Below are 12515 nucleotides of genomic sequence, written 5' to 3' on the forward strand. Positions count from 1 at the left end.
GTTAGTTTTTTTCCTCCGCTTTAGTAATATGCTTAAATTCAGCGGGTCGCCTGCCTGATCTGAGGTCGCGGTCGGATATGGGTTAGGAGCGCCGCCGCCGCTGCTGCTGCGCGGCTGGCCTGAACAGGTCTCGCCGCGCGCCGGCAGGGCGCCGAGGGGGCGAGACGGAGCGCGAACTCACCGCTACGCACGGAGCGCCCGAGGGGGCGGAGGGAGCCGGGGTCCACGCCGGGCGGGCGACGGAGGTGGCAGACACCACCGAAGCCGCCGAGAGGAGGACGCCGCCGTCCCAGACGCCTGGGGGACGCCACTTCTCCTCGTGGGAGGGGGAAGCCGAGGAAGCGCCGACTCCCGCCGAGGAGGCGATGCCTGTGGGCGGTTCGCACTTGGGAGGACGGAGGGGAGCGGGAAGCCCCGCGACGCTTCCAGCCGCGGGACCCGGAGGTCCCGATCGATGGGAAAGCGACCTCAGATAGGCGTGGCCCCGGACGGACCCGGGCCGCAGCGCGCTCGGTGTCGATGATCGATGTGTCCTGCAATTCACATTAGTTCTCGCAGCTGGCTGCGCTTCATCGACGCACGAGCCGGTGCGTGATCCACCGCTAAGAGTCGACCGCGCTTGAGTTTAGCGCCCGGAGGCGAGGCCGAACCGTACAGGCTTGTGTGGTCAAAAATACAAAGGGGGTCGCTCCTCGACGGGCGCCTCGCGAGAGGGGGACTTCAACCCACGGTCCCGAAGGCCTGCTGGGTACCCGCTGGGTTGGCAAAGCAAAGTCTTCAGAGGCTCATGGGCCTCGGCCCCCACCCCGTGCAAGGGGGTGGGGCGCCGTAGGTTGCCTGCCTCCGCGGAGGTGCGCTGCTTCCCAGGGAACGGGCGCCTCCTTCGCGGATCCTCTCCGCTCTGCCTTAGGTTTTTGAAGCGTTCTTTGCCGCCTTGATGTTTGAGCGCAGACCTCTCGCCACGGCCGCTGGAACATAGAGTAAAATAGGATAGAGGTTTTTTACCTCGACGGGCGCTCTCCTTCGGGGAGGAGACTTTGAACCCACGGTCCCGGAGGCCGTAAGGCTCGCCAGGGTCTCGCTCGGCCCCGCCGCTGGAAAGCAGGGGCCACCGCCGAGTGCAGCGACAGCCAAGTTCTCTCGGATCTCTCTCTCTCCGCCTTAGGTTTTTGTGCGGTTCTTTGCCGCTTTGGGTTTTTGCGCTGCAGACCTCTCGGCCACGGCCGCTGGATCATAGAGTAAAATAGATAGAGGTTTTTTTACCTCGACGGGCGCCTCCTTTCGCGGAGGAGACTTTGAACCCACGGTCCCGAGGCCGCAAGGCGGGTACCTGCCAGGGCCTCGGCTCAGCCCCGCCGCTGGAAAGCAGGGGGCCTCGCCGAGTGCAGCGACAGCCAAGTTCTCTCGGATCTCTCTCTCCGCCTTTAGGTTTTTGTGCGGTTCTTTGCCGCTTTGGGTTTTGAGCGGCAGACCTCTCGCCACGGCCGCTGGATCATAGAGTAAAATAGATAGAGGTTTTTTTACCCCGACGGGCGCTCCTTCGCGGGAGGAGACTTTGAACCCACGGTCCCGGAGGCCGCAGCGGTACCCGCCAGGGTCCTCGCTCGCCCCCGCCGCTGGAAAGCAGGGGCCCGCCGAGTGCAGCGACAGCAGTCATGGGCGCCGCGGTAGGTTGCCTGCGCTCCGCGGGAGGTGCGCTGCCTCCCAGGGGAACGGGCGCTCCTTCTCGCGGATCTCTCTCCGCTTCGCCTTAGGTTTTTGTGCGGTTCTTTGCCGCCTTGGGCTTTTGAGCGGCAGACCTCTCGGCCACGGCCGCTGGATCATAGAGTAAAATAGATAGAGGTTTTTTTACTCCCGGACGGGCGCCTCCTTCGCGGGAGGAGACTTTGAACCCACGGTCCCGGAGGCCGCATGGTACCGCCAGGCCCCGGCTCAGCCCCGCCGCTGGAAAGCGGGGGCCGCCGAGTGCAGCGACAGTCAAGTTCCTTTTTTCTTATCGCGCTTCGCGCTTTCGGCCGTGCCCGGAGGGGAGAGGCCGCGCCGAGCCGCGGCCTCTGCCGCGCACTCCGGAGCTTGAGACGGGGAGGTGGGTTAGGCCCGCCCGGGCGGCCTCTCGCTTTGGATCGGGCCGGGCCGATACGATCCTTCCGCAGGTTCACCTACGGAAACCTTGTTACGATTTTTACTTCCTCTAGATAGTCAAGTTTGATCGCCTTCCGGCGCGCCCGCCAGAGCTCCCGCGAGGCCTCCCGGCGGGCCGGTCCGAGGACCTCACTAAACCATCCAATCGGTAGTAGCGACGGGCGTGTGTACAAAGGGCAGGGACTTAATCAACGCGAGCTTATGACCCGCGCTTACTGGGAATTCTCGCTGATGGGAAATAGTTTCAATCCCCAGTCCCGATCACGAGCGGGTTCAGCTGGTTACCCGCGCCTCGGCGCAGGGTAGACACACGCTGATCCGCCCATTGTGGCGCGCGTGCAGCCCCGGACATCTAAGGGCATCACAGACCTGTTATTGCTCCATCTCGCGCGGGCTGAACGCCACTTGTCCTCTAAGAAGTTTTTGACGCCGACCCAAGTGGCCGCGCCACTATTTAGCAAGCCGGAGTCTCGCTTCGCATCGGAATGAACCAGACAAATCGCTTCCACCAACTAAGAACGCCATGCACCACCACCCACAGAATCGAGAAAGAGCTATCAATCTGTCAATCCTTTCCGTGTCCGGGCCGGGTGAGGTTTCCGTGTTGAGTCAAATTAAGCCGCAGGCTCCACTCCTGGTGGTGCCCTTCCGCCAATTCCTTTAAGTTTCAGCTTTGCAACCATACTCCCCGAACCCAAAGACTGTGGTTTCCGCACGCACGCCGCCCGGGCGGTCATGGGAATAACGCCGCCGATCGCTGGTCGGCATCGCTTACGGTCGGAACTACGACGGTATCTGATCGCCTTCAACTCTCCGACTTTCGTTTGATTAATGAAAACATTCTTGGCAAATGCTTTCGCCATCTCGCCTTGCGCCGGTCCAAGAATTTCACCTCTAGCGCGCAATACGAATGCCCCCGCCGCCCTCTCTTAATCATGGCTCCGGTTCCAGAAACCCACAAAATAGAACCGGAGTCCTATTCCATTATTCCTAGCTGCGTATTCAGCGGCGACGCCGCCTGCTTTGAACACTCTAATTTTTTCAAAGTAAACGCTTTGGTTCCTCGACCGACACCCAGCCAAGGGCATCCGGGGCGCCGAGGCAGGGACCTGGGACGGGCGTGGCTCGCCTCTCGGCGGACCGCCAGCCAGATCCCGAGATCCAACTACGAGCTTTTTAACTGCAGCAACTTTAATATACGCTATTGAGCTGGAATTACCGCGCTGCTGGCACCAGACTTGCCTCCAATGGGTCCTCGCCATGTGTTTAAGATACGCTTATTCCAATTACAGGGCCTCAAAGAGACCTGTATTGTTATTTTTCGCTACTACCTTCCGAGTCGGAAATGGGTAATTTGCGCGCCTGCTGCCTTCCTTGGATGTGGTAGCCGCTTCAGGCAGGCTCTCTCGGAATCGAACCCTGATTCCCGCCACCCGTGGTCACCATGGTAGGCGCCTGATGTACCATCGGTAAGTTGATAGGGCAGACACTGAATGAATCGCCGCCGCCGCGAAGGGCGAGCGATCGCCCGAGGTTATCTAGAGTCACTCAAAGGTACCGGTCCGAGGACGGATCGCCGGGGCCCGGATGGGTTTTGATCTGATAAATGCACGCTGCCCTTTAGCCTCCCGCCCCGCGAGGAGAGGCGGCCGCCCGGCCGGCGCTGCTTGCATGTATTAGCTCTGGAATTGCCACAGTTATCCAAGTACCGGGTGGAGCGATCAAAGGGACTATAACTGATTTAATGAGCCATTCGCAGTTTCACTGTACCGCCGTGTGCACTTAGACCTGCATGGCTTAATCTTTGAGACAAGCATATGTTACTGGCAGGATCAACCAGGTAACCCCTGTGGGTCGAGGGGACTCAACCGACGCCGGGCGCTGCTTTTGCCTCACACACGGTCTCAGTCCGCCTGAGGAGGGGCCTGGGCAGACTCGCTTGACCTCGGCAAGACCGCCGCCATAGGGCGACGCGCTGCTCGAACCTTTCCGGCGGGGCCGCCGCTGGGGTGGGTGGCCGCTGGGACGCGTCGACGCCGGAAAAGTGTGTTTCACGGGACGGGGTACCGCCATGCGCCGCCGGACGCGCCGCTGCTTCTGCCCTCCACGCCCGCCGTGACGGACTTCGCGCTCTGACCGCCGCCCAGGCCTCCTCCGGCGGGTTCGGCGCCTTCCTCGGGCTGAGGGGGCCTGCTCTGAACGAACGCCCAAATTGCCCGGCGCGCGTGCTGTCAAAGCCCAAACGTAAACCCATTGCACGCCGTGCTCCCTGCCAGGCACTCCCGACGCCAGTGAGCAGCGCGGGCTGGCCGGTGGGGTCTCTAGGCTAGGGCGCGCTGCGCCTCCAATCGATCACGCTTCGGGCCGAGGGGACGCCTCGCCGCGAACGCCCTCTCTCTCGGCGCCTGTGTCCGTGTTTCAGGTGAAGCGCTCGATAGCTCCTCGCCCGAGCTTCAGAAAGATTGCGCTCAAAACCTAAGTCGATATGGACTTAGCCGCTTTTTCGACTTTTTTTCGCCAGAGACTAAGTCCACAAAACACGCGCTCACCAAATCGTACCCATGTAAAAGTTGCTCCTGTGTAAACGCCACCTCCAGGGTCGCGGGAAAATTTGAATCATGCCCGGAGGAGGCCTCGGTCGGCCTGACTCGAGCCTCGGAGGGTATGGAAGTCGGACTTTCCCCGGTTGACTTAGTGCAATTTTCAAACGAAAATCATCCAGGCGCTTCATCCGACCGATCGAGTCCGGTTAAGCGCGCCTTCCCGGACGCTTTCCCACTCGACTTCCGCCGCCCTGGAGGAAATTTTTTTCGCTCAAAACCTAAGTCCAAACATCCAGGCGCTTCATCCGACCGATCGAGTCCGGGTTAAGTGCGCGCTTCCCGGACGCTTTCCCACTCGACTTCGCCGCCCTGGAGGAAATTTTTTTCGCTCAAAACCTAAGTCCAAACATCCAGGCGCTTCATCCACCGATCGAGTCCGGTTAAGCGCGCTTTCCCGACGCTTTCCCACTCGACTTCGCCGCCCTGGAGGAAATTTTTTCGCTCAAAACCTAAGTCCAAACATCCAGGCGCTTCATCCGACCGATCGAGTCCGGTTAAGCGCGCTTCCCGGACGCTTTCCCACTCGACTTCGCCGCCCTGGAGGAAATTTTTTTCGCTCAAAACCTAAGTCCAAACATCCAGGCGCTTTCATCCGACCGATCGAGTCCGGTTAAGTGCGCTTCCCGGACGCTTCCCACTCGACTTCGCCCGCCCTGGAGGAAATTTTTTCGCTCAAAACCTAAGTCCAAACATCCAGGCGCTTCATCCGACCGACGAGTCCGGTTAGCGCGCTTTCCCGACGCTTTCCCACTCGACTTCCCGCCGCCCTGGAGGAAATTTTTTTGCGCTCAAAACCTAAGTCCAAACATCCAGGCGCTTCATCCGACCGATCGAGTCCGGTTATGCGCGCCTTCCCGACGCTTTCCCACTCGACCCCGCCGCCCTGGAGGAAATTTTTTTATGCTTCAAAACCTAAGTCCAAACATCCAGGCGCTTCATCCGACCGATCGAGTCCGGGTTATGCGCCTTCCCGCTTTCCCACTCGACTTCGCCGGCCCTGGAGGAAATTTTTTTGCTTTCAAAACCTAAGTCCAGACATCCAGGCGCTTTCATCCAGCCGATCTCGGCCGGGTTATGCGACTTCGACGCTTTCCCACTCGACCCCGCCCCCTGGAGGAAATTTTTTCGCTCAAAACCTAAGTCCAAACATCCAGGCGCATATTTCAGACGATCTCGCCGGTTATGCGACTTCCGACGCTTTCCCACTCGACTTCCGCCACCCTGGAGGAAATTTTTTGCTTTCAAAACCTAAGTCCAAACATCCAGGCGCATATTTCAGACGATCTCGCCGGGTTAAGTGCGACTTCCCCGGACGCTTTCCCACTCGACCCGCCACCCTGGAGGAAATTTTTTGCTTTCAAAACCTAAGTCCAAACATCCAGGCGCATATTTCAGACGATCTCGCCGGTTAAGTGCGACTTCCCGACGCTTTCCCACTCGACTTTCGCCACCCTGGAGGATTTTTTGCTTTCAAAACCTAAGTCCAAACATCCAGGCGCATATTTCAGCCGATCTCGCCGGGTTAAGCGACTTCTCGGACGCTTTCCCACTCCGACCCTCCACCCTGGAGGTATTTTTTAAGCGTTCAAAACCTAAGTCCAGACATCCAGGCGCATATTTCAGACGATCTCGCCGGTTAAGTGCGACTTCCCGACGCTTTCCCACTCGACCCCCGCCACCCTGGAGGATTTTTTTTTTGCTTTCAAAACCTAAGTCCAAACATCCAGGCGCATATTTCAGACGATCTCGCCGGGTTAAGTGCGACTTCCCGACGCTTTCCCACTCGACTTCGCCACCCCTGGAGGATTTTTTTTTGCTTTCAAAACCTAAGTCCAGACATCCAGGCGCATATTTCAGCCGATCTCGGCCGGGTTATGCGCGACTTCTCGACGCTTTCCCACTCGACTTCTCCACCCTGGAGGTATTTTTGCCGCTCAAAACCTAAGTCCAGACATCCAGGCGCATATTTCAGACGATCTCGGCCGGGTTAAGTGCGACTTCCCGGACGCTTTCCCACTCGACCCCCGCCACCCTGGAGGATTTTTTTTTTGCTTTCAAAACCTAAGTCCAAACATCCAGGCGCATATTTCAGCCGATCTCGGCCGGTTAAGTGCGACTTCTCGACGCTTTCCCACTCGACTTCCACCCTGGAGGATTTTTTGCCGCTCAAAACCTACGCCCAGACATCCAGGCGCTCGCACAGCCGATCAAGGCCGGGTTAAGAGCGACTTCTCGGACACACACATTTACGAACCCCCCGTGTCTGGATTTCAATTTTCCAAAGGGCCTGGGCTCACATTAACCCCAACGCAGTAACACTTTAATGGGCATCGCTTTATTTCATTCTCGCCCTGATGAATGTTTTACAAAGGGCCTGCACTCACAGACTAACCCTACACACTAACACCTTATTGGGCATAATTTTTTTCTATAAAGGCCCTGGATGAATGTTTTCTATAAGGCCTGCGCCACAGACTAACCCCATCACAATAACACTTATGTGGGCATGATTTTATTCTATAAAGGCCCTGGATGAATGTTTTCTATAAGGCCTGCGCCACAGACTAACCCCATCACAATAACACTTATTTGGGCATGATTTTATTTAAAAAGGCCCTGATGAATGTTTTCTACAAAGGCCTGCGCTCACAGACTAACCCGACACAGTAGCGCCTTATTGGGCATGATTTTATTTAATAAAGGCCCTGGAGGAATGTTTTCTATAAGGCCTGCACTCACAGACTAACCCCATCACAATAACACTTATTTGGGCATGATTTTATTCTATAAAGGCCCTGGATGAATGTTTTCTATAAGGCCTGCGCTCACAGACTAACCCTATCACAATAACACTTATTTGGGCATGATTTTATTTAATAAAGGCCCTGGATGAATGTTTTCTATAAGGCCTGCGCTCACAGACTAACCCCATCACAATAACACTTATTTGGGCATGATATTATTTAATAAAGGCCCTGGATGAATGTTTTACAAAGGGCCTGCGCTCACAGACTAACCCTACACAGTAACACCTTATTGGGCATGATTTTATTTAATAGAGACCCTGGATGAATGTTTTCTATAAGGCCTGCGCTCACAGACTAACCCCATCACAATAACACTTATTTGGGCATGATTTTATTTAATAAAGGCCCTGGATGAATGTTTTCTATAAGGCCCAAGGCCACAGACTAACCCCTAACCCTAACCCTAACCCCTAACCCTAACCCCTAGCCCTAACCCTAACCCTAACCCTAACCCTAACCCCAACCCTAACCCTAACCCTAACCCTAACCCTAACCCTAACCCTAGCCCTAACCCTAACCCTAACCCTAACCCTAGCCCTAACCCTAACCCTAACCCAAACCCTAACCCTAACCCTAACCCTAGCCCTAACCCTAACCCTAACCCTAACCCTAACCCTAACCCTAACCCTAACCTTATTGGGCATGATTTTACTCTATAAAGGCCCTGGGTGACAGTTTTACACAGGGCCTGGGGTCACAGACTAACCCCATCACAATAGCACTTATTTGGGCATGTTTTTATTTAATAAAGGCCCTGATTGAATGTTTTCTATAAGGCCTGCGCCACAGACTAACCCGACACAGTAACGCTTCATTGGGCATGATTTTATTTAATAAAGGCCCTGGAACAATGTTTTCTATAAGGCCTGCGCCACAGACTAACCCGACACAGTAACTCTTGTTGGGCATGATTTTACTTAATAAAGGCCCTGGAAAATGTTTTCTATAAGGCCTGCGCCACAGACTAACCCGACACAGTAACGCTTTATTGGGCATGATTTTATTTAATAAAGGCCCTGGAAAAATGTTTTCTATAAGGCCTGCGCCACAGACTAACCCGACACAGTAACGCTTCATTGGGCATGATTTTATTTAATAAAGGCCCTGGAACAATGTTTTCTATAAGGCCTGCGCCACAGACTAACCCGACACAGTAACTCTTTTGTTGGGCATGATTTACTTAATAAAGGCCCTGGAAAATGTTTTCTATAAGGCCTGCGCCACAGACTAACCCGACACAGTAACGCTTTATTGGGCATGATTTTATTTAATAAAGGCCCTGGAAAAATGGTTTCTATAAGGCCTGCGCCACAGACTAACCCGACACAGTAACGCTTCATTGGGCATGATTTTATTTAATAAAGGCCCTGATGACAGTTTTCTTAAGGCCTGCGCCACAGACTAACCCGACACATTAACGCTTTATTGGGCATGATTGTATTTAATAAAGGCCCTGATGAATGTTTTCTATAAGGCCTGCGCCACAGACTAACCCCCGACACAGTAACTCTTCATTGGGCATGATTTTATTTAATAAAGGCCTCGATGAATGTTTTGTATAAGGCCTGCCCTCACAGACTAACCCGACACAGTAACTCTTATTGGGCGTGATTTTATTTAATAAAGGCCCTGGAAAAATGTTTTCTATAAGGCCTGCGCCACAGACTGACCCCGACACAGTAACTCTTTATTGGGCATGATTTTATTTAATAAAGGCCCTCGATGAATGTTTTCTATAAGGCCTGCGCTCACTGACTAACCCCTGCTATAATAACACTTTATGGGCATGATTTTATTTAATTAAGGCCCTGATGACAGTTTTCTTTAAGGCCTACCTCACAGACTAACCCGACACAGTAACTCTTTATTGGGCGTGATTTTATTTAATAAAGGCCCTGGAAAATGTTTTTCTATAAGGCCTGCGCCACAGACTAACCCGACACAGTAACGCTTTATTGGGCGTGATTTTATTTAATAAAGGCCCTCGATGAATGTTTTTCTATAAGGCCTGCGCCACAGACTAACCTGACACAGTAACTCTTTATTGGGCGTGATTTTATTTAATAAAGGCCCTGGAAAATGTTTTCTATAAGGCCTGCGCCACAGACTGACCCCGACACAGTAACTCTTTATTGGGCATGATTTTATTTAATAAAGGCCTCGATGAATGTTTTCTATAAGGCCTGCGCCACTGACTAACCCCTGCTACAATAACACTCTTATGGGCATGATTTTATTTAATTAAGGCCCTGATGACAGTTTTCTTAAGGCCTACCTCACAGACTAACCCCGACACAGTAACTCTTTATTGGGCGTGATTTTATTTAATAAAGGCCCTGGAAAATGTTTTTCTATAAGGCCTGCGCCACAGACTAACCCGACACAGTAACGCTTTATTGGGCGTGATTTTATTTAATAAAGGCCCTGGAAAATGTTTTCTATAAGCACTGCGCTCACTGACTAACCCCCACACAATAACACTCTATGGGCATGATTTTATTTAATAAAGGCCCTGATGACAGTTTTCTTTAAGGCCTGCGCTCACAGACTAACCCACACAGTAACTCTTTTGTTGGGCATGATTTACTTAATAAAGGCCCTGGAAAATGTTTTCTATAAGGCCTGCGCCACAGACTACAACCCGACACAGTAACGCTTTATTGGGCATGATTTTATTTAATAAAGGCCCTGGAAAAAATGTTTTCTATAAGGCCTGCGCCACAGACTAACCCGACACAGTAACGCTTTATTGGGCATGATTTTATTTAATAAAGGCCTGGATAAATGTTTTCTTTAAGGCCTGCGCTCACAGACTAACCCTGCATATAATAACACTTTATGGGCATGATTTTATTTAATAAAGGCCCTGATGACAGTTTTTTTAAGGCCTGCCCTCACAGACTAACCCACACAGTAACTCTCTTATTGGGCGTGATTTTATTTAATAAAGGCCCTGGAAAATGTTTTTCTATAAGGCCTGCGCCACAGACTAACCTGACCCATTAACTTTTATTGGGCATGATTTTATTTAATAAAGGCCCTCGATGAATGTTTTCCATAAGGCCTGCGCCACAGACTAACCCTGGCTACAATAACACAGATTTGGGTATGATTTTATTTATTAAAGGCCCTGATGAATGTTTTCACAAAGGCCTGCGCCTGCGCTCACAGACTCGCCTCATAGCAGCGACGCGCAGGGCACGAATTTCAGAGTTTTAGAGAAAAAAAAAAAAAAAAAAAAAAAAAAAAAAATTAAAGCTGATGTAAAAGTTGTTCTGGTAAACGGCCACCTCCGGGGTCATGGTGATTTGAATCGTGCCCGAAGAGGCCTCTCGGTCGGCCTGACTCGGAGCCTCGGAGGGTATGGAAGTCGGACCTTTCCCGGTTGGACTTAGTGCAATTTTCAAACGAAAATCATCCAGGCGCATATTTCAGCCGATCTCAGCCGGGTTAAGCGCGACTTCTCGACGCTTTTCCCACTCGACCCCGCCTCCTGGAGGAAATTTTTTCGTTCGCTCAAAACCTGTCCAAACATCCAGGCGCATATTTCAGCCGATCTCAGCCGGGTTAAGTGCGACTTCGACGCTTTCCCACTCGACCCCGGCCTCCTGGAGGAAATTTTTTTCGCTCAAAACCTAAGTCCAAACATCCAGGCGCATATTTCAGCCGATCTCGGCCGGGTTAAGTGCGACTTCTCGACGCTTTCCCACTCACCCCGGCCTCCTGGAGGAAAATTTTTTCGCTCAAAACCTAAGTCCAAACATCCAGGCGCATATTTCAGCCGATCTCGGCCGGGTTAAGTGCGACTTCTCGGACGCTTTCCACCGGACTCCCCGCCGCCCTGGAGGAAATTTTTTTTCGCTCAAAACCTAAGTCCAAACATCCAGGCGCTTCATCCGACCGATCGAGTCCGGTTGGCGCGCCTTCCCGGACGCTTCCCACTCGACTTCGCCGCCCCTGAGGAAATTTTTTTATGCGTCAAAACCTAAGTCCAAACATCCAGGCGCTTCATCCGACCGATCGAAGTCCGTTAAGTGCGCTTCCCGACGCTTTCCCACTCGACTCTCGCCGCCCTGGAGGAAATTTTTATGCTCAAAACCTAAGTCCAAACATCCAGGCGCTTCATCCGACCGACGAAGTCCGGTTAAGTGCGCTTTCCGACGCTTTCCCACTCGACTTCCGCCCCTGGAGGAAATTTTTTTTATGCTTTCAAAACCTAAGTCCAAACATCCAGGCGCCATCCGACCGATCGAGTCCGGGTTAAGCGCTTTCCGGACGCTTTCCCACTCGACTTCCCCGCTGGCCCTGGAGGAAATTTTTTGCGTTTCAAAACCTAAGTCCAAACATCCAGGCGCTTTTCATCCGACCGATCGAGTCCGGGTTAAGCGCGCCTTCCCGACGCTTTCCCACTCACTTCCCCGCCGCCCTGGAGGAAATTTTTTTGCTTTCAAAACCTAAGTCCAGACATCCAGGCGCTTTTCATCCAGCCGATCTCGCCGGGTTAAGTGCGACTCGACGCTTTCCCACTCGACCCCCGCCCCCTGGAGGAAATTTTTTTGCGTTTCAAAACCTAAGTCCAAACATCCAGGCGATATTTCAGACGATCTCGGCCGGTTAAGTGCGACTTCCTGGACGCTTTCCCACTCGACTCCCTTCGCCACCCTGGAGGAAATTTTTTTTTGCTTTCAAAACCTAAGTCCAAACATCCAGGCGCATATTTCAGACGATCTCGCCGGTTAAGTGCGACTTCCCGACGCTTTCCCACTCACCTCCGACTTCCCGCCACCCTGGAGGAAATTTTTTTGCTTTCAAAACCTAAGTCCAAACATCCAGGCGCATATTTCAGACGATCTCGGCCGGTTAAGTGCGACTTCCCGACGCTTTCCCACTCGACTTCGGGCCACCCTGGAGGATTTTTTTTTGCTTTCAAAACCTAAGTCCAAACATCCAGGCGCATATTTCA

At 53.1% G+C, this 12515-nt stretch overlaps 1 pseudogene; it reads right to left on the reverse strand.

Moving 5' to 3' along the window:
• Nucleotides 1–68, reverse strand: part of LOC122332117 — a 4017-nt pseudogene extending 3949 nt beyond the window's left edge.
• Nucleotides 69–12515: the final 12447 nt, after the last annotated feature.

The sequence above is a fragment of the Puntigrus tetrazona genome, unplaced genomic scaffold, assembly GCF_018831695.1.
Source record: "Puntigrus tetrazona isolate hp1 unplaced genomic scaffold, ASM1883169v1 S000000003, whole genome shotgun sequence".
NCBI classification, from domain to species: Eukaryota; Metazoa; Chordata; class Actinopteri; order Cypriniformes; family Cyprinidae; genus Puntigrus; species Puntigrus tetrazona.